At 38.8% G+C, this 26,028-nt stretch overlaps 1 pseudogene; it reads left to right on the plus strand.

Annotated features, from left to right (window-relative positions):
* The first annotated feature begins 4,375 nt into the window (after positions 1-4,375).
* On the plus strand, positions 4,376-5,400 carry LOC100597243 (annotated as a pseudogene).
* The last annotated feature ends 20,628 nt before the right edge of the window (positions 5,401-26,028 follow it).

Genomic DNA, 26,028 nt, shown 5'->3' on the forward strand with positions numbered 1-26,028 from the left:
GTGCTCAGATTTTGTCTAGTGCTATCTTTTATATGAAACTCATATGTCAATTGGGGTAAGGCTTCCGCTTAAGCTAAGGCTACTCAGAACCCCCAGGCCATAGTCGAAGCCTTTTCTAAGAGTTCTATGAATCTCTGGAGGATCTGGGTTTCTATTGTTACTCCTAGTTCTGAGCTCCTGCTCCCATAAAGCAGTTCTATTTATGAATTATTTTATCTTCCTTGAATGTTGCCCCTGACTTACACCACTTTCACTCAGATATGGGCTTTCAGGTTTTTTCCTTGATCTTAAAAAATATCAACAATAAGATCATGCGGGTATGGTGCTTGTAACTGTAACATCAGTGTAGGGAGCAAAGAACTGAATCCCTGTGTGAACCAAACCTCTATTTGAAACAATCCATCCCTTGTCTTTTGTCCACCCAGGCACACTGGTGTCACGTGCTCTTTCTTCATCTCAGTGGCTTCTCCCTTTCTCTTCCCTATGATCTTTTTTAAAGTGGACTTCCAGGATTGCTCCTAGCAACTCCAAATGCTTTTCATTGCCATGCTGAGTAATGCAGTACTCACCAGCTCCAATCCCAAAAGTCAGCTCAAGGATATTTTTGCTTATTCAAAATCCTCTGGTGTTTAAGTAAACCTTGGATGATACTTTTGTTCCCAGAAGAAATGCTTCTGCTATGAACAGACACTTCTCAAAAGAAAACAACCATGTGGCCAACAAACATATGAAAAAAAAGCTCATCATCACTGGTCATTAGAAAAATGCAAATCAAAACAACAATGAGATACCACCTCAGGCCAATTAGAATGATGATTATTAAAAAGTCAGGAAACAACAAATGCTGGCGAGGATGTGGAGAAATAGGAATGCTTTTACACTGTTGATGGGAGTATAAATTACTTTAACCATTGTGAAAGACATTGTGATGATTCCTCAAAGATCTAGATACCATTTGACCCAGGAATCCCATTACTGGGTATATAATCAAAGGATTATAAATAATTCTATTATAAAGACACATGCACAAGTATGTTTACTGCAGCACTATTTACAATAGCAAAGACTTGGAACCAACCCAAATGCCCATCAATGATAGATTGGATAAAAAAAAATTGGCACATATACACCATGGAATACTATGCAGCTATAAAAAAGAATGAGTTCCTGTCCTTTGCAGGGACATAGATGAAGCTGGAAGCCATCATTCTCAGCAAGCTAACACAGGAACAGAAAACCAAACACCACATGTTCACACTCATAAGTGGGAGTTGAACAATGAGAACAGATGGACACAGGGAGGGGAACATCACACGCCGGGGCCTGTTGGAGGGTGGGCAGCAAGGGGAGGGAGAGCATTAGGACAAATACCTAATGCATGCCGGGCTGAAAACCTAGATGACGGGTTGATAGGTGCAGCAAACCACCATGGCACATGTACACCTACATAACAAACCTGCACATTCTGCACATGTATCCCAGAACTTAAAGTAAAATAAAAAAAAGAAAGGATGCTTCTATATAATCTACTTTTCTTAAAAAGTGCTTATCAATTTCCTCCAAGCAACATTACAACCAATACTCTTCATATTTGAGGAAGACGTTACTATTCATCAAAATCCATTTTTGGCCAGGCACGGTGGCTGATGCCTATAATCCCAGTACTTTGGGAGTCCGAGGTGGGCGGATCACGAGGTCAAGAGATCGAGACCATCCTGGCCAACATGGTGATCCCCTGTCTCTGCTGAAAGTACAAAAATTAGCCGGGCGTGGTGGCCGGCACCTGTAATCTCAGCTACTTGGGAGGCTGAGGCAGGAGAATGGCATGAACCCAGGAGGCAGAGGTTGCAGTGAGCTGAGATCGTGCCACTGCACTGCAGCCTGGAGACAGAGTGAGACTCCATCTAAATAAAAAGAAAAAGAGAAAGAAAAAGAAAAGAAAAAAAAACCACACACTTTCTTTTCTTCCTACTTTTGTTCTGGTATTCTTTGGAGACGGTTTGCAAGAAATCCAGTTCCATTACTATAGAGCTATGCCTCACTTTGAACTCTAAACACTGTTAGTCTGATCACAGTTTTGTTAAATCTGGATGTCTTAAGTCTCTAAAAACCCCAAACACCCCAGGAACAAGTATTACTCACCAATTATGGTATTAAAAATGAGCCACTGTCTCTGAGTTCACTTACTTGTTCTATAAACATCAATCATGCACCATGCATCAAGTTAATCTTTGTTCTGCTCTAGAAGAGCTCACAGTCTAACCAAATACAAATTCCAAAAGAGCTTTAAGGAAAGGCAACATCTTTGGAAGTCATTAATAGCCTCTCAAGGGGATGGCTTCAATGGGCAGTCTGCTTTTGGAGCCTATTTCCCATTCGTTAGTTAAAACATTGATCCTATGCTTTGCCATTGTGCCTCATACATGTTCTATCTCCTGTGATATGATGGCAGTAATTTAGGAGCATCCTCTGAAAAGAAAAAAACATTTGTAGAAATGTAACTTATAAGACTCTTTCCCCCAAATTCTGACTTATAAATACCTCTTTCATATACTCATAGAGCCTAGAGCATTATATAATATGTTATAATTATATTATAATTGTGCAATTACTTATCTGTCCCCTCTCCTAGAAGTGAGCCCCTGGGGCAGGTTATGATTTATCCAAATTCAGTTCCTAGTATAGTGTTTGAAATTGTTGGTGTACTCACAGAAGACCTGGGAAAGAAAAGGAAAAGGAAGGGAGGGAGCAAAGGAGAAGGTAAGGATGATGACTATCATTAGTGTGAGTCAGATTATTCTGCACAATTTCTTCTATTTGGCACCTGGGAGGCTCCCCATTCAAAGGTGTGGTCAGTCTTACACAGAATTTGCAGATGGCTCAGCACAAGGACCTCAGCTATCAGCTAAATCAGGATGAATATTTTGTAAAAACTGGGATTAAATGCCTTTCATTAGATGAGCAAATAATACTGAAGTCTTGTTAATATTTTATGTTAAATTCTATGACGTGATACTCCATAAATATCATAGCTGCTAGAAACAATACTGAGATTCTAACCTTAGGTTTTGCTTTGTTTTTAATTTAAAATGTTATCAATTTGTCATATCTTAGTGCTGAATTTTATGCCCGCGAAATTCATATGTTGAAGCCCTAACCCCAGTACCTCAGAATGTAACTGTATTTGGAAACAGGAACTTTGAAGAGGTGATTAAAGTAAAATGCTGTCAGCGTGGGCCACAATCCAATCTGACTGGCATTCTTATAAGAATTGGAAATTTAGATAAATGAAGAGAAGCCAGGTGTGTGTGCATGCAGAGGAAACACCAAGGGAGTAGTCAATGAGAAGGCAGCTATCTGTATGCCAAGAAAACAAGCCTCAGAAGAAACTGAACCTGCTGACACATTGATCTTGGGCTTCTCGTCCTTAGAACTATGAAAACAAGGCCGGGCGTGGTGGCTCATGCCTGTAATCCCAGCACTTTGAGAAGCTGAGGCAGGTGGATCACCTGAGCTCAGGAGTTCGAGACCAGCCTGGCCAACATGGTGAAACCTTGTCTTTACTAAAAATACAAATTTTAGCCAGGCATGGTGGCAGGCACCTGTAATCACAGCTACTTGGGAGGCTGAGGCAGGAGAATTGCTTGAACCCAGGAAGCGGAGGTTGCAGTGAGCTGAGATCATGCTACTACACTCCAGCCTGGGCAACAAGAGTGAAACTTTGTCCCAAACAAACAAACAAACAAAAACATGAAAACAATTCATTTCTGTTGTCTCAGCCACCAGCCTATGCTATTTGGTTATGACAGCCCTAAAAAACTAATACACTTAGCATTGATCTCAAGCTACAATCATTGAGACTAATCCTGGTTCTTCCACTAGCCAGCAGTTACTTTTTAAAAATTTAACTTAAAAACTTGAATGAATATCCATCATGGATGACACTACTAAAAAACAAACAAACAAACAAATAAACCACAAAAATGAATAAATAAATGAATGGCATGAGTTATGAATTACAAATATCTAAAAAAATTGCAAGTTAAAACTGAAAAGAAGTCTACCGTATGGTCCTGGATAAATCTCTTATCTTAGGAGGATCTGAGTTGTCTCGTTTCTAAAATAAGGCTGTTGGAAAAATAACCTATTTTATCCCTTAAAATTTCGGAGCTTGGAATTTACTGTTAAGCACATCACTGATAATGTTGGTGATGATGATGATCATGATGATGATGATGGCAAAAGGCAAAGAAATTAAAGCCAGAATTTTATCAGAAAGTATAGAAAGAAAGTAGAAAGTATAGGTTTTCTGCTCCTTCCATTTGACAGAAAGCCTCATCTTCTCGTGCATCACCAGCCTCATCCCTGAGACACCATGCTGAAGGTGAAGGCGAAAGTCAATGGATTTGGCCATATTGGGCACCTGGTCACCAGGGCTGCTTTTAACTCTGGTAAAGTAGATGTTGTCACCATCAATGACCCCTTCATTGACCTCAACTACCCTTTCATTGACCTCAACTACATGATCTACTTGTTCCAGTATGATTCTACCCATGGCAAATTCCATGGCACCATCAAGGCTGAGAATGGGAAGCTTCTCATCAAGGGAAATCCCATCACCATCTTCCAGGAGCGACATCTCTCCAAAATAAAATGGGGTGATGCTGGGGCTGAGTACATGGTGAAGTCCACCAGCATCTTCACCACCATGGAAAAGGCTGGGGCTTACTTGCAGGGAGGAGCCAAAAGGATCATAATCTCTGCTCCCTCTGCTGACGCCCCCATGTTCATGATGGGCGTAAACCGTGAGAAGTATGACAACAGCCTCGAGATCATCAGCAATGCCTCCTGCACCACCAACTGCTTAGCACCTCTGGCCAAGGTCATCCATGACAACTTTGGTATCATGGAAGGACTCATGACCACAGTCCATGCCATTGCTGCCACCCAGAAGACTGTGGATAGCCCCTCTGGGAAACTGGTGTGATGGCCGCAGGGCTCTCCAGAACATCATCCCTGCCTCTCCTGGTGCTGCCAAGGCTGTAGACAAGGTCATCCCTGAGCTGAACAGGAAGCTCACTGGCAAAGCCTTCCGTGTCCCCACCACCAATGTGTTGGTAGTGGACCTGACCTGCCATCTGGAAAAACCTGCCAAATATGATGACATCAAGAAATGGTGAAGCAGGCATCAGAGGGCCCCTTCAAGGGCATCCTGGGCTACACTGAGCACTAGGTAATCTCCTCCAAATTCAACAGTGACACCCACTCTTCCACCTTTGATGCTGGGGCTGGCATTGCCCTCAACAACCACTTTGTCAAGCTCATTTCCTGGCATGACAATGAATTGGCTACAGCAATAGGGTGGTAGACCTCATGGCACCCATGGCCTCCAAGGAGTAAGACCCCTGGACTGCCAACCCCAGTGAGAGCATGAGAGGAAGAGAGAGGCCTTCACTGCTGGGGAGTCCTTGCCACACTCAGTTCCACACCACACTGAGAATCTCCCCTCCTCACAGTTTCCATGCAGATCCCCTGAAGAGGGAGGGGCCTAGGGAGCCCCTCCTTGTCATGAACCATCAATAAAGTCCTCTGTGCTCAGCCAAAATTTAAAAAAAGAAAGTAAAAAGTATAAGAAGACCTTAGAATAAACAGATGGCACATGTTTGCCTTGATTTAAAGATATGATTAGAAACCAACATTGTTAGCCTGAGGAGAGAAAAGTTGCAAATCTATAATGCAATTGTATTTTATCACAATAGGCTAGGTTTACTACATTTAAAAACAACGTCCAAATCTCAGCATCCAAAAAATAATTGATATATTTCTCTTTTTCATTGTAAATTTCAGGTCAGCACAGCTCATACTAGTGACTCAGGCATCCACTCTGATAAGGGTTTAATCTTCAACAATTACTCTGGCAGAGAAAGAAATGGGAGCAAATTAATCATGGCTCTTAAAATTTCTGCTCGGAAGCAGCCATATGCCACTTTCATTCAGATTTCATGAGGAAAAGTGAAGCACATGAGTATGCCTAACATCAAATTTAGTGGGAATCCAATTTTTTCTATGTGATGGAAAGGACAGGAATGAAATATTTGGCAATAGACTGGTGATGATTGACAGCCAAACTGGTGAAGGATGCTCACAAAATTTGATTGTGTTTACAGGTAAACATAATTTGGAAATTTTAGTCTATTAAACCTAGGAAACTCTGCTTGAAGCTTGAAAGAGTTAATTTAACCACAAGAACGAGGAGACGGAGAAGGAGGAGGAGACTTATCTCTCATATTAAGAAATAAATTTATGAAGTTCTTTACCTCAAGAGTTGCTACAGACTAAAACATGCTTCAGAAAAAGTCTAAATTAGTGCATGAAATTGACTCCATGTCAACTGAGAATTAAAAATTTTAAGATATCTCAACATTCCTAGTTGCTGAATAACTCAGTTGTTTTTTTATTTGTTGTTTTGGTTGGTTGGTTAGTTGGTTGGTTGGTTGGTTAGTTAGTTTTGTAAACAAGTAAGCTTGGTATTAACACAATGTGCTAATTTAGTGGTGACATTACTGGGTATCCATAAAACAAATATAGTGTGTCTTGAAATTTGAATTTTCTGTGAGCCCATGTTTTACCTATTCAATTTGTGAAAGGAGACAGTCCACTTTGTAGCCTAAAATACATTAGGGGTAAAAAATCCAGGGAAGCCACCCTCATCATTGTTTAGTATATAAATTGCTCTGAATGCCTATTAAGTGCAGTCTCTCTGCTAGGCACTTTTCATACACTATCAAGTGTACTCTTCTCCTCAACCTAGAGATGTAAAGTGCAGTGATCCTGAACTGTTCTCAAAGGCTTGTAGGGTCACGATTCACAGACATGAAACCATCCTCTCTCTCCTGGAAAAATTTAAGTTTGATCAAGTCACTTGTGGCTCTAATCTCGAATATAGTATCAAAGCCTTTCCCAGTGATTACTTAGATAGGTAACAAAGAAATATTATAAAAGCATAAGGTCATCTTGCCCTTTCGAATTACTGATCAAATCATGTCCATGAACTATGAACTTGGGCAGACTTCTTTTAGTTTCCAGTCCTCATCCTTAGAGAGGGAGGTGATCTTTTTAATAAGTCTTTCAAAAAAATTTTAAAATCTCAAGTAAAAGAAGGCCCAAAAAACATAAATAGGAAATATATATATGTATACACACACACAACACACAGACACCGACACACACACACACACACACACACACACATTTATCTTGAAATCCCAAACTTAAACCATTTGTCTTACAAAAAGAAAAAAAAAATTAATTTGTGTGACAAAGGAAAGAGAGTCTCTTCTGATCATTGTTGAAGAATCCTGGAACAAGTGTTATTGGTTCAATGTTACAGATGAAGAAAGCGAGGTCAAGTCATCAACACAAAATCCAAAACTGATCTCTATTCACTTTCACTTTCTGAATCCTCATCTCCCTTTTTACTTCTTTCTATCAAGCTCAAACACCTGCCTTTTCCTGCTTGCTGCCAGAATTTCTAAATCCAGGATCAGGGAAGTCCCCAATGAGCTGCATTCTCAAGAAATACTGATACACACCTCCCCACCCTCAGGCTTTTCCCAGACCTTTCATTTGTTTCCTAAGGGGTTCTGAGAGACATTTACTTATTAATGTTTGTACCAGGGTTTATATTTTAAAAGAAAATTTGAGATGGTGATTGCTTTTGTTGAAACAAGGAATTCTTCGTGTTTGGACCAAGGAACTTCAATTGGACAGAAATGTGAGTGATGGCTTTTCTGGTGTCCTTGAAATCATACTACCACACTACCAGCCCTCATTGAGCGATGGCTTTACCCTGATTCCTCTAATTCAGATATCAGAAATGTACTATTCAAAGATGATTACCCTTGAGAAAGACTCATAAATTAGGAAATTTAAACCAAAAGAAAAGGTTTCAATAATATAGGGCATGCAGGGAATGATTTCAGACACTTAATCCAACCAGTGTTTAAAAGCAGAGAAAATCCATGAGTACTCCTGTTGTCATCGGCTCAGAGATGAGTCATCTACTTTCTTTGTTTTTTTCTGTCAGTCATTTAGCCTGTGGCTCTCCTCTAATTAAAACTCCCACAGATGTTTCCAGACTGGCTATTGCACTCTTTTGTCACAGCTCACTGAATCTCTACATTGTATAGAGTATGATCTCTTTTAGTTGGTGCTCAGAAGCATTTGAACACAAGACTGGCATAAGGATAATCAGAACTGATCAGAGGCAAATCTGTAGCTAAAGAGATGATATCCAAAGGAAATCGATGCCTACCAAAATTTCCCCTATACTTCAGTTAAAGAAAGACAGGAAAATAAATAGAGAAGCTACTTTCCAGCAAGTTTTGATCCTGCCCTCATTTTCCCATGGCTATGTGGCACACCAACAACATTTCAGTTGAATTTCCTTGTTAGTACTTGTCTGGTCTCTTTTTTTTCCCAAGTGTTGCAACTTGATTACCTAAGCCTCATCAACCCACTTAAAAAGCATAAATGGGAATTTCCACTAAACACATTTCCAAAGAATATTCAATATTGTTCATTGAAGTGAATTATCTAATGTATGAAAAATGAAGCAGCTGTGAATTATCTAATGTATGAAAAACACTAGTTAACCCCTTTCACTATCATCACCCTTCTATTCTAGCCTTTTAATGTTCAGAAAGATATTTAGAATATCCCTCTTTGCTGAGAGCTCTACATACATTTAAAAAGCTAAATCAAATAGATGAGTCTAGAAACTAAATATGATGTGGCAATGGGACATTTTTCTGCAGCTTCTCATTAGATGTCTGGGCTCTAGAGACAAGTTGACCCATAGCTTAATAAATTTCCATAGAAATTTGTTGAAGAATCCTGGAACAAGTGTTATTGGTTCAATGTTACAGATGAAGAAAGCGAGGTCAAGTCATCAACACAAAATCCAAAACTGATCTCTATTCACTTTCACTTTCTGAATCCTCATCTCCCTTTTTACTTCTTTCTATCAAGCTCAAATGCCTGCCTTTTCCTGCTCGCTGCCAGAATTTCCGAATCCAGGATCAGGGAAGTCCCCAATGAGCTGCATTCTCAAGAAATACTGATACACACCTCCCCACCCTCAGGCTTTTCCCAGACCCTTCATTTGTTTCCTAAGGGTTCCTAAGAGACATTTACTTATTAACGTTTGTATCAGGGTTTATATTTAAAAACAAAACTTGAGATGGTGATTGCTTTTGTATGAGCCATTGCAATCAATGTATCATGGATACATGGATACAAAGAAGAAAAAATCTTAGTTCCTGCCCTTATGTTTTTCACCGTGTCTCATCACAGGAAGAGAGAAGTAATAAGTAAATTAACCTGTAACTCTACTGGTGACTCTAGAAGGCAGACACTTTGCCAAGTGGTATTAAAAATAATCCTTAGAGAGGAGCGTGAAGTGGGCTGGTGCTTCCATGATGTTGATAATGTTGTGATTGTTTTTAATGTAGGCATGTACAGTTTGTGCTTTTAAGTGCTCTTTTCTGTATGCATTTCTATATGGATTTTGCCTGTATTCTGTGTTTCTATATTCTTTATGCATTATTTTAATTTTAAAAATGCTTTAAAATCCCTTACACGAATTACATATATTTAGCTCTAAATCCAGGATTGTTTCCCAATAACATCTTAGTGATATGTTTACTACTTACCTAAGCATGTTTTTAGACAAGGGGGGATAAAAACAAATGAACAGCAATGAAAACGATGTTTCCTTACTTAATTGCTACAGTATGCCATACACTAATCAGGCATTAGGCCTTGAAAGCCATAGTGAAGGAAAGAATTGTCTTGGCCACGATAGCTCTCAAACTGAGACTTAGGGCTGGCTGTGCTGTGCTTTCAGGCACAGGATTCAGGGCGTGAAGGAGTGAGGAAAGAAAAAAGAATCTGAAGACATCTAGGTGAAATATGCTCTTTCCATTTAATTACTAGCCCACACCATTTACTATTATTTTCTGCCCATCTGTTTCACATATTCTGCCCACTTGGACGGCCAAACAGAGCATTCAAATTTCCCAAGCAATTCTAGGTACTTCTATTCTCACTGCTGCTCTGTGCATTTCAATCCTTCAGGTCAGCATCAAGCTGTATGAGGAATCACCAAGCAGTCTCCCAGATCTCCAAGAAGCTATCGCGTGGTAAACACAAACCTATAGGCCAGGCTAGGTAGTGCCCCACATCAATAAAACTAAGAGTTAACTATCTTCTATTATAGAAACTATGGAAAGGCTAGTGAACTCCTCATTAACCTTTTAAGTAATCCCAGTCAGCACTATCATCCTTAGTGCTGCAAGTTGACCCACAGCTCAACACATTTATAACCAAAGGAGTAAAAACAAAAATCATAACCAGTTTTTATTGTTTAAGATAAAATGGTAACCTTCATGTATTTTAGGAGATGATAAAATATTTTCCTTCAGTCTTATCCTTTTCATTCCATCTCCATCCCTGCCTCCTTACCTCCCTGTCCCAGCCATCTCCTCTGCTCCCGATTGCTATGTCACTGTTCATAACGCTGTGGTCCCTCGGACTATGAGGCATTCGATGACAGTGCTTTTGTCTTGCTCATCTTGCCTGCACACTGCCTAACACACTGCTCAAAACAGAGTCACTCAATAAATATGGGTTAAATAATGAAGAAAAACATATAAAGACCAAACTATATGAGATTAAGTATATTCCCTAAAACATAAGAATTTAGTCTGCTAGAAACTTAGAGCCCAGTATAAAAGATTACAAATGGAAATAATGTTATATCTACTTTAATATAACCCCCTTGTTTAACAAGTGAGAATGCAGATACCCAGAAAAGTCAGAGAGACAGCTGGGAAAAAGCCTCCCTCCAGGAGTCACACTAGGTTCACCACCCTAGAAGCAGTCTTTTCTAATTAACTTTCCATTCTCATCACTTGAAGTTTTGGTATTGCCTCAGCCAGCCACCCAAAATATTCTTATGATTTTTTTTTTCTCTGATTTGTTTTTTGTCAGTTAAGTAACTTTTGTTTTGCTTTTATTTTGTTTCATGAGTCAGACTCCTCTCAATAACTGTAGTGACCTTTTCTCAACTTTCCGGCTACTTCTCATTTGTTTAAACATTCTCTAAGTTGCCTACATTCCAACTGTTTATTCATGTTTAAGATAGAACGCTGTTAAAAACTGTGTCTATTAAAAGAGGAGTTAGAAGCCCTATCCCGAAATGTGATGTGAGTTAGTGGAGAGGAAGGAAAAAGGGAAGTGTCCCAGGCTGGTGAAGTAACTCACCAGAGCCTGGAGGATGCCAAGTCAGACAGGACACACACAGGAAATCTTGATAAGCAGCCCCCAAAGACATTTGTTGCAAAAGAATGAAAATACATGAATGAGAGGGCTCATCTGGAACATCTTTCCAAAATGTAAGCAATGTAAAAGTGAAACAAGGTCTAAAGCTGGTAAATTCATTCAAATATTTATTTCTTCAACTAACATTTAGAAATCATGTTTATTTTTTACCAAATCTTATACCAGATAACCGGGTTATAGTAGAAAGAAGTCAATCCCCTCTTCAAGGAGTTTAGGTTAAAGGAACAAAGGAATGTTAGATAAAATTTCCCAGATGTACTGATGTTGAGCAAGGGTCTAGTTTTATTTCAAACTGTCAATAAGAGCACTCACTTCAAAGAAAGCCGATTCAAATGTTGCTTCTGCAAAGAGTGTCTTTCTAGTAAAAGCCAAAATAAATGAAAATGACAAAAAATTCTTATCTTGATAAGAGTGTTAGTCTAGGTACTAGAAAGGAATGTCTGCTAAAGTTTTGGATCTATTCACAAGATTTTAAGTTTGTAATTCTATCATACATGTATCAGCTTTGTAGGCTAAACTCTAACTTCACTGATTGGGATGTTAATCAGAAATATTACTAATTGATAAAGAACGATTCTTAAAGTATCAAAAAGTATTAATGTTTTGCTCAGGTTTGAGACATTTGTTTCTTTCTCACTACCTAAAATTTCTCCTATTAAACGGTGAGAAATATATACTGAAATTAGAACATATATTGTCTATCATGAATACAGATAGTGACCGGAGCTTTTTGTGACTGATAAGAATTATTAGTAAAAGTGAAAAACAACAGTATAAAGTGTTCAATGTTTGTTTCACTGAGTTATAAAGATACATGATCAGTGTCCTCACTGGGAGAATGTCAATGGTTTTCTGTTCTTTGCCACAACCTAGATGAAATATTCTCTCAACTAACATGTTCTCTTCACTCTTACTCTCATACTCAGGTATTATTTTCATCAGATATTCTTTTACTCTGCTAGTGGTGAAAAGTTCCGTGTGGTCAGAGAGACGTGGTTTTAATATCTGCCCCACCACTTAACCAGGTTTGGATATTGGAAAGCTATTTAAACTTTCTGAACATCTCTTTCCCCGTTTCTAAAATGGAAATAATTTCCCATCAAATAGAATTGTTTGAAGGTTACAAAACATAAGGTATATAATGTATTACTCTCACAAAGTAAGCATTCAATAAATTATAATTACTTTAATTATATCATCATTATCATTATCATCACCACCACCACCATCACCACCACCACCATCATCATCATCATCATCATCATCATCATTTTTTTCAGCCGCTGTGAGTATTCTCTGCCCATTGCATGAAGTAGACATCAAAGAATCTTAGGTTTGATTCTTTGCTTCAAAACTTAGTAGCTTTGAAATGAGGGGAGATTATTTAATGTTCTCATTTGAATTTCTCATCTATAAAATTGGGAGAAAGAAAGGACTACATCACTGTATTGTAGTGACAACTAATTTAAATAATATGAGTGAAGTATCTACTATTGTATGGAGTAGGTTCTCACTAAATGACATTTCCTTTACCCACTATTGGCATTAAATTTGTTGATTTGTAAGTTTCATTAGTGTGAGGCAGTCCCCTAGGGCCTGCTCATCCCTGGAGAAGGTAATCAAATCACATTAGAGATCCTGCAAAACTGCAGACAGGATCAGGGTCTCTCATTAAGATTTATTCACTCAAGAAGCTCCATGCCATGAAATAATTTGTTCCTGGTTTAAACCAAGTGTAAATATATTAAAAATAAATGAAAATGACAGTATGTATATATAGTAACTGAGTTCCATCTGTATGCCTAAGAGGGGAAAAAGATAATGGTTAGAAAATTCCTGTGAATAGAGTCAAGGGGAGAGTTTCATTTGAGGTCCAGTTGGCTGCTAATCACAAGACTCATTTCTCACAGGTACACATCCTTCCTCACCAATTCCCTGGCTCACTCCCACGTCCTGTGCATTGGGATCTCTGTTCCAGGCCCCAGCCATTATGAACTACCTGCTATTTTCTGATGATTTTGTGATCCTGCATTTCAATGCCTCTGTACCCTCTACTCCCTCTGTCAGAAGTAGCTCTATACCCCTTTCACTTACCTTTCTTCTCTACCTACATACCTTTTACAGCTCAGGTGAAATATCAACTTCCTCTAAAAAGACTTTCTTCTCCCATTCCATTAACCTCCTTCCTCTGTGTTTCTTTGTCCTCTATCTTGACCTTTACTATTGACATCCCATACAACATATGTTATTCTGCAACTCTTCTAAGCATTAGAATTCTTTTGGTGTAGGCACTTGGTCTTATCTGTCCATTTATAATTTTGTTGGTTCTTCAAGGTGCAGCTCAGCTCAAATAACACAGCTCCACTGACACTTGCCTAAGAAGCTTTTCTAAAATAACCAGGTATCTGGGCTTTAGACTTGATTGTATATCCCAGGTCTTCCATTTATTAATTTTCATCTTTGATTGGTCACTCACAGACTTCAAGGTTCTCTCTTAAAAATTTTCGTCTGTAAACATATGTCATTTATCTTACTGAATAATTGTAAATGGCCAAAACAACGTATAGTGCAAAGTATCTAGTGTCTAATAGATGCTAAATAATCCTAATAATTATTTCTATTCTTCTCAGAATGTTTTTGGCATTTTTATTGTATCAATTATTTCACATATTATACCACATTTTGCCTTGTATTATTAGTGTCTATGCATTTGTCCTCTCCTTGTCATTGGATTTTAGATTATGCTCAGATGTTCTTCCTTAAGCATGTGTCTCTGCATGCGTGTATGTGTTTTTTTTAGCAGAATTTATCCATGGCATAAACCCAATAAATGTGCACTGAGGTTCTTATCAGAAAAGAGGGTGGTGTTGAGATTTAAACTAAGGTAGGTAAACATGAGAAACACACAAACATTCAAGAATCCTGTATAAACAAGCACAAAATATGTCTCAGTAAACATTAACATACTAAATGAACTGTAGAATGTTAGGCAAACACTAAGAATTATTATTAGAAGTAGGATAAAATTTGAGTTAAAATCATGCCTGTTCTATAGTTACCATTAAGAGTTCATTTCATAACTTCTTCCATTGCTTTCTTTCTGTAAGAAGTGAGAAAGGATGACTTCCAGATGAGGGAAATTAAGCTTCTGGGTCAATTTTTATCAAGAAATTACGTGATAGAACCACACACAATTCTGTAACTATTCTTTCCTAAACACTGTGGGGAAGCTCTAGGCATATCTGGTGAAAGCAAACAGAGACAGACTGCAGCACATGACGAATTATTCATGTATACTAGAGAGAAACTTGATTTTTGTCAAGTTCTAAATTTGAGGGTACACAGCAAAAAAAAAAAAGTGGTCTTAAAATATTTTTTGTATTTCAGATACACAGATTTTTTCCATCCCACAGGAAATCGACAAAAATAAATACACCAAACTGTTTCCCTTTATGGTAGTTTCCTCTTATCTATGGTTTCTCTTTCAGTGGTTTTAGCTGCCTATGGCTAACTGCTGTCCAAAAATATTAAATGAAAATTCTAGAAATAAACAATTCATAAGTTTAAATTGTGCACTGTCCTGAGTAGAGTGATGAATCAGGGGCTGTTCCACTCTGCCCTACCCAGGGCATGAATCATCCCTTTGTTGAATGTTATCCACACTGTATTCGCTTCCTACCCATTATCAGATCCACTGTCACGGTATCAGGTTATCAGATCCACTGTCACAGTATCACAGTGTTTGTGTTCAAGTAACCCTTATTTTACTTAACAATACTTAACTAATAATAACTTTATTAGTTATTGTTGTCAATCTTTTATGGCACCTAATTTATAAACTTTACCGTAAGTATGTATGTATAGGTAAAAACATAGTATATGTAAGGTTCAGTAATATCTATGGCTTTAGGCATTTAATGAGGATCTTGGAACATATACCCCAGGGAGGAAAGGGAACTATTGTATGTAAGGTTCACCTTTGTGTTAGTATTAAGATCTTGTTCCCAAATTTGTTTCTCAGGAAGTTGAATTTTAGCTTTGAAGTTGTTGATCCTTGTGTGTTTCTAAGAAACTAAATGTTACCAAGTGGTTAATAAGTAGAATTAAGAATTGGGAATAAAATAACGAGTAAAGACAACTAAATATATTTCATGCCCTCATTTTTTTTGAAGCCTTGAAGCTAAAAGCTGCTTTTTTAAATAAAAGAGTTCGTGTTATGACCCTAGTTGAAAATACTTCTGTCATTGCCATTTTACTCTGCAGAGCATTAAACTAACATGGAATCTAGGTTGCTTCTAATTATATAAAGATGGGAATAGACAGAGCCTTTTCACATTTGGAGCTCTCCTGCCTGCTCTAGGGATTTCTATTTAAACAAAATGCAAAAATATTTGTGTTAGTCTATTTGTGTTGCTATAAAGGAACACCTGAGGCTGGATAATATATAAAGAAAAGAGATTAAATTGGCTGAAGGTTTTGCAGGCTCTACAAGCACAGCTCCAGCATTTGCTTCCAGTAAGGGCCTCCGGAAGCTTACAATTATGGGAGAAGGCAAAGGGGAGCAGGCATGTCACATGGTGAGAGAGGGAGCAAAAGAGAGGGAGACGGGAGGGGCCAAATGCTCATAAGTAACCAGTTCTCCTGTGAATGCACAGTGAGAACTCACTCATTACTGCAAAAAGGGCACCAAGACATTCATGAGGGATCTGTCTCATGACTCAAACACCTCCCACCAGGCCCCACCTCCAACACTGGGAATTACATTTCATGGTGAGATTTGGAGGGGGTGCCCATCCAAACAATATCAGTATTCAAAAATGTTTATTTCTTAAATTAAATTTAAAAAGATTCTAATAACCATAGTACATCTAGGGCAAAATGTGTCTGCAGAGTACTCACTCTTTACATATATAAACTCTCATTTCTTCAATAATAATGACATATGAAACATCTACTATATGTGAGGTTCAGTACTAGTTACTTTACAGATTATACCTGTTGGTCTGAGTGCAATTCCTCATCTCCCTCTCTCACTGGACACACACACACACACACACACATACCCATAAAAATTCTGGAACCAACAATCTTAGAAAAGATGTGGCCAGCTAAATCTACCACGCTGTTTTTCTTAATAATGTCCTGATATGGTTTGGCTGTGTCCCCACTCAAATCTCATCCTGAATTGTAGCTCCCACAATTCCCATGTGTCATGGAAGGGACCCAGTGGGAGGTTATTGAATCATGGGGGAGGGTCTTTCTTGTGCTATTCTTATGATAGTGAATAAGTCTCCTGATATCTGATGGTTTTACAAAGAGGGGTTCCCCTGCACAAGCTCTCTCTCTCTTTGCCTGCCACCATCCATGTAGACGGGACTTGCTCCTCCTTGCCTTCCACCCTGATTGTGAGGCCTCCCCAGCCATGTGGAACTCTAAATCCATTAAGCCTCTTTTTCTTCCCAGTCTCAGTTATCAGCAGTGTGAAAATGGACTAATACAGTAAATTGGTACCAGTAGAGTGAGACGTTGCTAAAAAGATACCCGAAAATGTAGAAGCAACTTTAGAACTGCAGAGACAGAGGCAGAGGTTGGAGGTTTGGAAGGCTCAGAGTAAAAGAGAAAAATGTGACAAAGTTTGGAACTCCCTAGAGACTTGTTGAATGGCTTTGACAAAAATGCTGATAGTGATATGAAAAATAAGTTTCAGGCTGAGATGGTCTCAGATGGAGATGAGGTACTTGTTGAAAACTAGAGCAAAGGTGACTCTTGTTATGTTCTAGCAAAGAGACTGCAGCATTTTGCCCCTGCCCTAGAGATTTGTGGAACTTTGAACTTGAGAGAAATGATTTAGGGTATCTGGCAGAAGAAATTTACAAGCAGCAAAGCACTGAAGACATGACTTGGGTGCCGTTAAAGGCATTCCATTTTATAAGGGAATTAGAGCATAAAAGTTTGAGAAATTTGCAGCCTGACAATGCGATAGAAAAGAAAATCCCTTTTTCTGAGGAGAAATTCAAGCTCACTGCAGAAATTTGCATAAGTAATGAGGAGCAAATGTTAATCCCCAAGACAATGGGGAAAATGTCTCAGGGGAATGTCAGAGGTCTTCACAGAAATCCCTCCCATCATAGGCTGGAGGCCTAGGAGGCAACAGTGGTTTCCTGGGCAGGCCCAGGGTCCCTGTGCTGTGTGCAGTCTAGGGACTTTGTGCCCTGTGTCTCAGTTGCTCCAGCCGTGGTTGAAAGGGGCCAATGTAGAGCTCAGACCATGGCTTCCGAGGGTGCAAGCCCCAAGCCTTGGCAGCTTCAATGTAGTGTTGAGCCTGTGAGTGCACAGAAGTCAAGAAGTGAGGTTTGGGAACCGCTACCTAGATTTTAGAGGATGTATGGAAATGCCTGGCTGTCCAGGCAGAAGTTTGCTGCAGGGGTGGGGCCCTCATGGAGAACCTCTGCTAGGGTAGTGCAGAAGGGAAATGTGGGGGTCAGAATCCCCAAATAGAGTCCCTATTGGGTCACCACCGAGGGGAGCTATGAGAAGAAGGCCATTGTCCTCCAGACCCAAGAATGATAGATTCACCTACAGCTTGCACTGTGTGCCTGGAGAAGTCACAGACACTCAATGCCAGCCTGTGAAAGAAGCCAGGAGGGAGGCTGTACCCTGCAAAGCCACAGAGGTAGAGCTACCCAAGACCAGCAGAACCCACCTCTTGCATCAGTGTGACTGGGAGGTAAGACATGGAGTCAAAGGAGATCATTTTAGAACTCTAAGATTTGACTGCCCCACTGGATTTCAGACTTCCATGGGGCCTGTAGCTCCTTTGTTTTGGCCAATTACTCCCATTGGAATGGCTGTGTTAAAAAATACCTGTACCCCCATTGTATCTACGAAGTAACTAGCTTGCTTTTGATTTTACAGGCTCGCAGGTGGAAAGGACTTGCCTTATCTCAGATGAAACTTTGAACTGTGGACTTTTGAGTTAATGCAGAAATGAGTTAAGACTTTGGGGGACTGTTAGGAAGGCATGATTGATTTTACAATGTGAGGACATGAGGTTTTGGAGGGGCTGTGGTGGAATGATATGGTTTGGCTGTGTCCCCACACAAATCTCATTTTGAATTGTAACTCCCACACTTCCCACGTGTAGTGGAAGGGATACAGTGGGAGGTAATTGAACCATGGGGGTGGTCTTTCTCATGCTGGTCTCATGATAATAAATAAGTCTCACAATATCTGATGGTTTTATAAAGAGCAGGTCCTCGCACAAGCTCTCTCTCTTTGCCTGCCACCATTCATGTAAGATGTGACTTGCTTCTCCTTACCTTCCACCAGGATTGTGAGGACTCCCCAGCCATGTGGAATTGTAAGTCCATTAAACCCCTTTTTCTTCCCAATCTTTGGTGTGTTTATCAGCAGTATGAAAACGGACTAATAAATGTCCCAAGATGTAAAACTCTTTGTTCAAATGTGCTTTTAGGTACTTAATTACTCTCATCCATCTCCTCATCCATCTTACCATACAAACATCCATCTAACAAACTTTTTAAAAGTATGCATAGAGTACTTGCTGTAAGTTAGGCACTTCCCTGTGGGATGCAAAACATATATGGCTCCTTTTCTCAGACAACTTGCAGTTAGATAGAGGAGATAGATATAAATCAATTAGTTACCTAAATACTTATATAATTATATATTAAAACATGAGCTATTGTAGAAAGGAACCCTGTGCTATGAGAAAGAATAACAATAAAGTCTAATTTAATCTGGCAGCTTGGAAAATCTTTTCAAAGAAATGGCATTTAAATGTATCTCTAAGAATGGTTAGGAGTTTGTTAAATGGGAAATGGCAGGAAGAGAATTCCAGGAAGGAGCTCTCAAATTGCATAAAGTTGAACAACATTGAACAAGGTGTGAGCCTTGGTGAAACTGAAGGAGGGCTAGTGGGGTAGGAATACACTAAGTTGAGATAAAGGTAGAAGGAAGCAGTAGCCAGGTCATGGAGGAACCACAATGCCTTTGAAAAGTTTTTAGGCCTTTTAGAGGAACCAAAATATCCATTAGTAGTTTTAGACATACTTCATTGACCTGCCCTCTGCCTCCAATTTGGATACACTCCTCACTCCACTCAAGCTACAGTAACTTCTACTGCTCTGGCCCTACCATAAGGACATCCTCTTCATCCAATTCCTACTCCAGCACCCTGTGCTGGGCCACCTCCCTTACTCTTGGGCTCTGAGGCCATCACCGTAGCATCATCCTATAAAGACGCCTTCCCATCCCCTTTGGGCTTTGCCTCCCACTCTGTGCCACCATGGGTGTCCTCCCAGGACAGACACCTACAATATGCGCCACATAATGTTTTTGGACTGAATGATTTATGAAAGAAAAAAATTAAAGAAATAAAATGAAGAGAAAAGAAAAGAAGTAAAGTAAGGAGGAAAAAAAAATAAGAACATTTTAAAAAGATGAGAAAAATGTAGGCTTTGGGAAAACAATACTAAAGTCATATGTTTTAAAGAGACCCTGAAGAGTACCCAGTTTAGTCAACCCTAAATCTGGCAAAATATTGGAATTACCTGGAGGACTTTTAAAAATTAAGAATCATGAATGACCTGATGGAGTGGGTGTTATTCAACCTCTGATAACCTGTTAATGATGCATTCTGGTGCAAATGTTTTCAGTCTTCCCTATGCAGGACCCTACAGTTGCCTTGAACTTTAAGAGATTCGTGTGTGTGTGTGTGTGTGTGTGTGTAAGTGGGAAGAGTGTGGGAAGGAATACATCTAATAAAATCACTCCACTTCCACTGCAATCAGGACAAACTAGAACTCTGAATATATTTTCTGTACTTACCATTCATGCAGTATTTTACTAGAAGGCTTTTCTGTTTTAAAACAGTGTGAAAGCATTGCACTAGAGTATTTGGGTTCCCTTAATCACACATAGAAGATAAAAAGGAAACTAGAGAGTCTCACTGCATTTGGTCTTCACTATAATGAAGGCAAATTCTGAAAATACTCAAAGATCTTTTTTGAAATACAAGTATTCTTCAGTGCAACAGAAATTACTCCAATTTGCTAATCTCCTTTAATATTATATCTAATAATATGTATAATTTAATAATAGTTTAATCCTACCTAGTAATAACTTTAATTCTTTTATAGAAAGGGACAATTCAAAAAACTCATTTATGCTTTCTGAAAAAAACACCTGACATTTTGGAAACACAAATATTTACAAAAGATTTGCTAGATAAATTATGACAAATATTGTAGCTATAGTTACTTTTTGATCACTGGGCAGATTAAATACAAATACCTATGAAGATTTTTCAGGTCACAAGGACATTCATTTGTTACCTATTTATCATGAGCTCTCAGTGGGTTCAGCACCATGTAAAATAATTAAAAAATGGTCAAATCTCTGAAGAAGGAGTTCATATTCTATCTGGAAAGACACAAAGAAGAGAAAAAAAAATGCAATGATATTTGTACAAGTATAAAGATAAAGAGAGAGGGTTCTGTGGAGCCCATAAAAGGGCATATAAGCCAGTGTGGGAGTTTTAGATAAGGCTTTCTATAGGAGGTGAGGTTTGAGCTACAAAGCTTATTCCCACTGATTGTTTTAAAACTGCCTTTTGATGTGGCCTAGATGAACTTCAGCCTATAAAGTTCCCTTTGTTGCATTAACCTCAATGCAAGATCATCTAACAAGCTCTATGCCTTATTTAGATAAGCATTAGTGGTCAGATTTTTTAATCATGTCATCATTTACTCCTTCCACACCTTATTTAGTAAGCATTAATAGTTTTTGTTTTTATATTTTTTCATGTCTGTTTATTGTAAATATTTGAGAGCTTTTCTGTTACGGGAGAAGGTAGAAAAGATTTGAAGTTAGTCTATTTTAGAATTGGATCCTCCACTTGCTAGTAACTTGACCTTGGCAATCCATGTAAATATTTACAGTTGCTTCATTTGTAAAATTGACATAAACATATCTTTCTAGCTAGTTGTGTATCATAGAATTAAGCAATATATGATCATATCTTTGTCATGTTTAATGTTTTCTAGATGTTAAAACTCTTTGATAATGAAGTGCATACTTTCTCTCTCTTTTTTTTTTTTTTTTTTTTTTTTTGAGGTGGAGTCTCTCACTGTCGCCCAGGCTGGAGTGCAGTGGCACAATCTTGGCTCACTGCAACCTCTAACTCCCAGGTTCAAGCAATTCTCTGCCTCAGCCTCCTGAGTAGCTGGGATTACATGTGCCTGCCACACCACGCCTGGCTAATTTTTGTATTTTTAGTAGAGATGGGGTTTCCCCATCTTGGCCAGGCTGGTCTTGAACTCCTGACCTCGTGATCCATCTGCCTCAGCCTCCCAAAGTGCTGAGGTTATTAGGCATGAGCCACTGCGCCTGGCCAGGTGAATACTTTCATCATTTTAAAATAATGAACTTTTTTCTCAAAATGATGACAAGCTGGTTCTAAGTAGTTAGTATAATGCATCTGTCCTGGCAAAGTCGTAAGTGGTCAACTTATCCAAATGTTACTTACAAAGGTAATACAAATCTAGTATGCTTCTTATGTGAGAAGTGTGAGAGATGAACCAATATAAATAAACTAATAGATCATCATTTTACGAGTTTGAAAATGTGTAAATCATTCCAAGCTAGAGGAAATCAGAGAAAGCTTCATGGATGAGTAGCATTTGTTCTGTAAGGTAGATATATTTTCAACCAATGGAACAATATAAGAAAGAAATAGGGATAGAGTAAGATGTCTTTGGTTGTTAGCAAATTCTCATTGGAACACAGTTAATGGAAGCGTAGATATTTACATATGAACTAGGGTCTGAGCTGTAATGTTAGGTCAAGAAGTTTAGATTTTGTGCAAATGATAATATAATAGCCTATTTAAATAACTGAGTGACAGACTTAAATCTGAAACTTAGGGGAATTACAATTATTCTTGCAAGAGATTTGGGGACAGGAGAAAAACTGTGGGATTGGATAAAATTGTCAAATGCAGACCAACTACTAAAATCTACTTTTAAAATACTGTTCACTCATTCAGTAAACTTACATTGATGATCTTTTATGTTCCAGGCAAGATGTATGTTAATTCCTTGTTATCAATTCGTTTCATGTCATTTCCTAGTTTATGGGTATTATTTTAAAAATAAAAATGACTGCCCATATCTTGATTTCTAAACACCATTCTCCACGAAATGAAATGAGCACTCATTGGAGAAATGACTGGCTCATGGGCTGGAGCAGGGAAACTACAAGATGAATCTAGAACATCTTTTAGTAACAGAAAGTATGAAGAGTCTAAAGAATGATAGGGCTTGTCAAAGGACACAGGGGCCAGCTCTAAGTGGTTGCCTTGGGCAAACCTAGAAAAATTAGAACATTGCCAGGCCCAGTGGCTCACGCTTGTAATTCCAGCACTTTGGGAGGCTGAGGCGGGTGGACCACCTGAAGCCAAGTGCAAGGCCAGCCTGACCAACATGGTGAAACCTGTCCCTACTAAAAACACAAAATTAGCCGGGCGTCATGGTGGGCACCTGTAATCCCAGCTACTTGGGAGGCTGAGGCAGGAGAATTGCTTCAACCCAGAAGGCAGAGGTTGCAGTGAGCCGAGATCACGCCGTTGCACTCCAACCTGGGAAACAAGAGCGAAATCCCGTCTCAATTTAAAAAAAAGCAAAAAAGAACATTAAAATAATGATAGCAAAGGATTATAAACCTCAAATAAAGAATTCTTAAGTTCACACTGATATAAATAAAATATGTAAATATATAAATTTAAAAAATGGAAAGTTTTTCCTCCCAGTGGATAAGGAAATGGATAAGGAAATATAAAATTAGAAAATTACAAGTTGTCTACCATTATAATAATTGATTCAGGCAAAATGTGTCAATACATGCTAAAGCCAGTGGTAAACATTTGAGAGAATATAGGATATTTACAAATATACAAAGTATTTCCCCATAGCAACATTATGTAAAAAGTGGAAAAAATGTAATTTTCAGTACAGAAATGTAGCAATCAAGGAACCAAAGTTAACATCACAAGTAATGTGGTTAATAGATGCCATATACCATGCTGATACAGAGAAACATATGAAAAACCAAAACTGAGAGATATCTACAATTAAATGACCTATATTCTTCAAGAAAATTTCAAGATAAGCCAATTAGGATACAGAAGGCTGAAAAATCACATCACTTTCACTCAAGTAATGAGAAAAAGTAGAAGAAAATCTACAAATTGTAATTGTATTTGAGCCAACCAGAGAGCTGAGATCACAAAGCAATCAAGGAAATGGAATCCTAAGGAATGATGAGTTCCTGATGAGAGATGGGACACATGAGAAATATGTTACATTTGGCAGCCCACAGAAGGAAGAGATGATCACCATGAAAGCAGTTAGAAGAATACAACTGATATTTTAATAAATTTCTAAAAGCTACATGTAGATCAGTGTGAGTTTAATATCCTGGGAGTCCTAGATACATGGGAAGCCCATTCTTTCTCACTAGTTTGTTTCACTGCCCCTTGCAGAGCAGGGATACCCGACAGGCAGTGTGCCCAGAGTAGCCCTTACTAGTTTGTTGTTGTTGTTGTTGTTGTTGTTGTTTGAGACAGAGTTTCGCTCTTGTTGCCCAGGCTGGAGTGCAATGGCACGATCTGGGCCCATTGCAACCTCCATCTCCCTGGTTCAAGTGAGTCTTCTGCCTCAGCCTCCCAAGTAGCTGGGATTACAGGCATGTGCCACCATACCCGGCTAATTTTGTATTTTCAGTAGAGACCGAGTTTCTCCATGTTGGTCAGGCTGGTCTCCCCACCTCAGGTGATCCGCCCGCCTTGGCCTCCCAAAGTGCTGGAATTACAGGCGTGAGCCACTGCACCTGGCCTCACTAGTTGTTTTCCATGTGCATCCACCACGTGTTCATGAGAAAGATGGGGACGGGGAGAGAGACGTCAAAGAGCTGCATTAGTGACATGGTATGCTGGGCCTGGCTAGGTGTGTGGGTGGAGGAGGAGCACTTGGAGAAGCCCATTTTGTACTCTAGGCCCTGCATGAGTATAACGTGGGGGTTGGCTGCCACTTGGGAATAGAAAGGAATGCTGAGGCTTCTGTGGATAGGGACTATGTAAGTTTGAGGCTGCAGCAGGAGAGCCAAGAAAATTCTGCTCCCCTCTTACTCTCAGTAACAAACATCACCAGCCTATCACTAAAGGAAGGGCAAGGGCGCAGAGAGAAACCACCAATGTGGTTTAGGAGTGCAGGCCTACAGAAAGCCAATGGTGGAACAGGAATTCTAAGAGAAAGCCTCTAGCACTCTGGGCCATGCGCACTTGGCCAAGTGCAAGATAGTGGTGGTTTGCACTAAAGGAATTTGAAGTCTGTGGTACACAGAAGGAACTTAGCAACCAAAAAGCCCAAAACCAGCTCAGCGACAGACTAGATTTAACTCAACCCTTCCCTTCAAATTTCCTGATAGAAGAAAAAACTGAAAACTTCAGGCATAAATTTTAGTCACCTAGTCTCAGTTTTATTCATCTAGCTTCAATTTCTTCCTTTTACTAACAATGTCTGACATTTATCTAAACATTATGGAACATATAAAGCAAGTACAAGGACATATATTCAAGAAAGAAAAGAATGAAGAGAAGCAGACATGGAGACTCCTCAGAGGTTGACAGTCAGACAGGGAGCTTAAAATAACAATGACTAATATGCTGAAGCAATCGGGTAGTGGAAAAGGTGAATCCATGCATGAAAACATGGGAGATATTCAGAAGGAAGGAGGAAAGTTTAAAAAGAATCAAATGGAAATGCTGAAAATAAAAACAATATCAGAAATGAATAATTACTTCAGCAGGCTTTTCAGCAGAATAGTCAGAGAAATGGAAAGCAGCAATAACCTTGAAGATAATTAAAACACAAAGAGGAAAAAAAGAGCTAAAAGGCAAACAGAAGCATGGAAGAGTTGTGAAACAGGACAAAATCATTTAATATACACATACTTGGACTCTCAGGAGGAGAAGAAAGAATGAAGCAGAAGAAATATTTGAAGAGATAAAGGCCAAGACTTTTTCAAATATAATGAAAGATAATAAACCAGAGTTCCTGAAGCTTCAGAGAAACCTAAGCAGCAGGACAAATTTATTTTAAAGAGATTTCAATTATATATTAAAGAGATTTAAAAATATTAAATCTGTTCTATACACCCACATTGTAAATTATATTTGAAAGGCAATTATATTTTAAAGACATTTAAAAAACTAAAATCTGTTATATTTACCCACATTATTACTGTGTCCAAATGTCTTTGTGTGTCTATGCATGTGCATGAGTGTGTCTGTGTTTTCCTTCAGAAGTTCATCTGATATCATGCTCAGTTTGCCAGATCTTGCTGTAACATCTCTTTTCATGCAAATTGGCTGGCAATAATTTATCTCAGTTTTTGTCATCTGAGAAGCATATTGCTTTCTTATTTGCAAGACGTTTTCACAGGACATCATTGTAGGTGGAGAGCTGCTGTTTCTGTGTTTGCTTTCCATATGTCAAATAAGCAACTTTATTGTCTTCTGTCTGGCATAGTTTCAGAAGCCAAGTC

Source organism: Nomascus leucogenys, chromosome 15 (genome assembly GCF_006542625.1).
Source record: "Nomascus leucogenys isolate Asia chromosome 15, Asia_NLE_v1, whole genome shotgun sequence".
NCBI lineage: Eukaryota > Metazoa > Chordata > Mammalia > Primates > Hylobatidae > Nomascus > Nomascus leucogenys.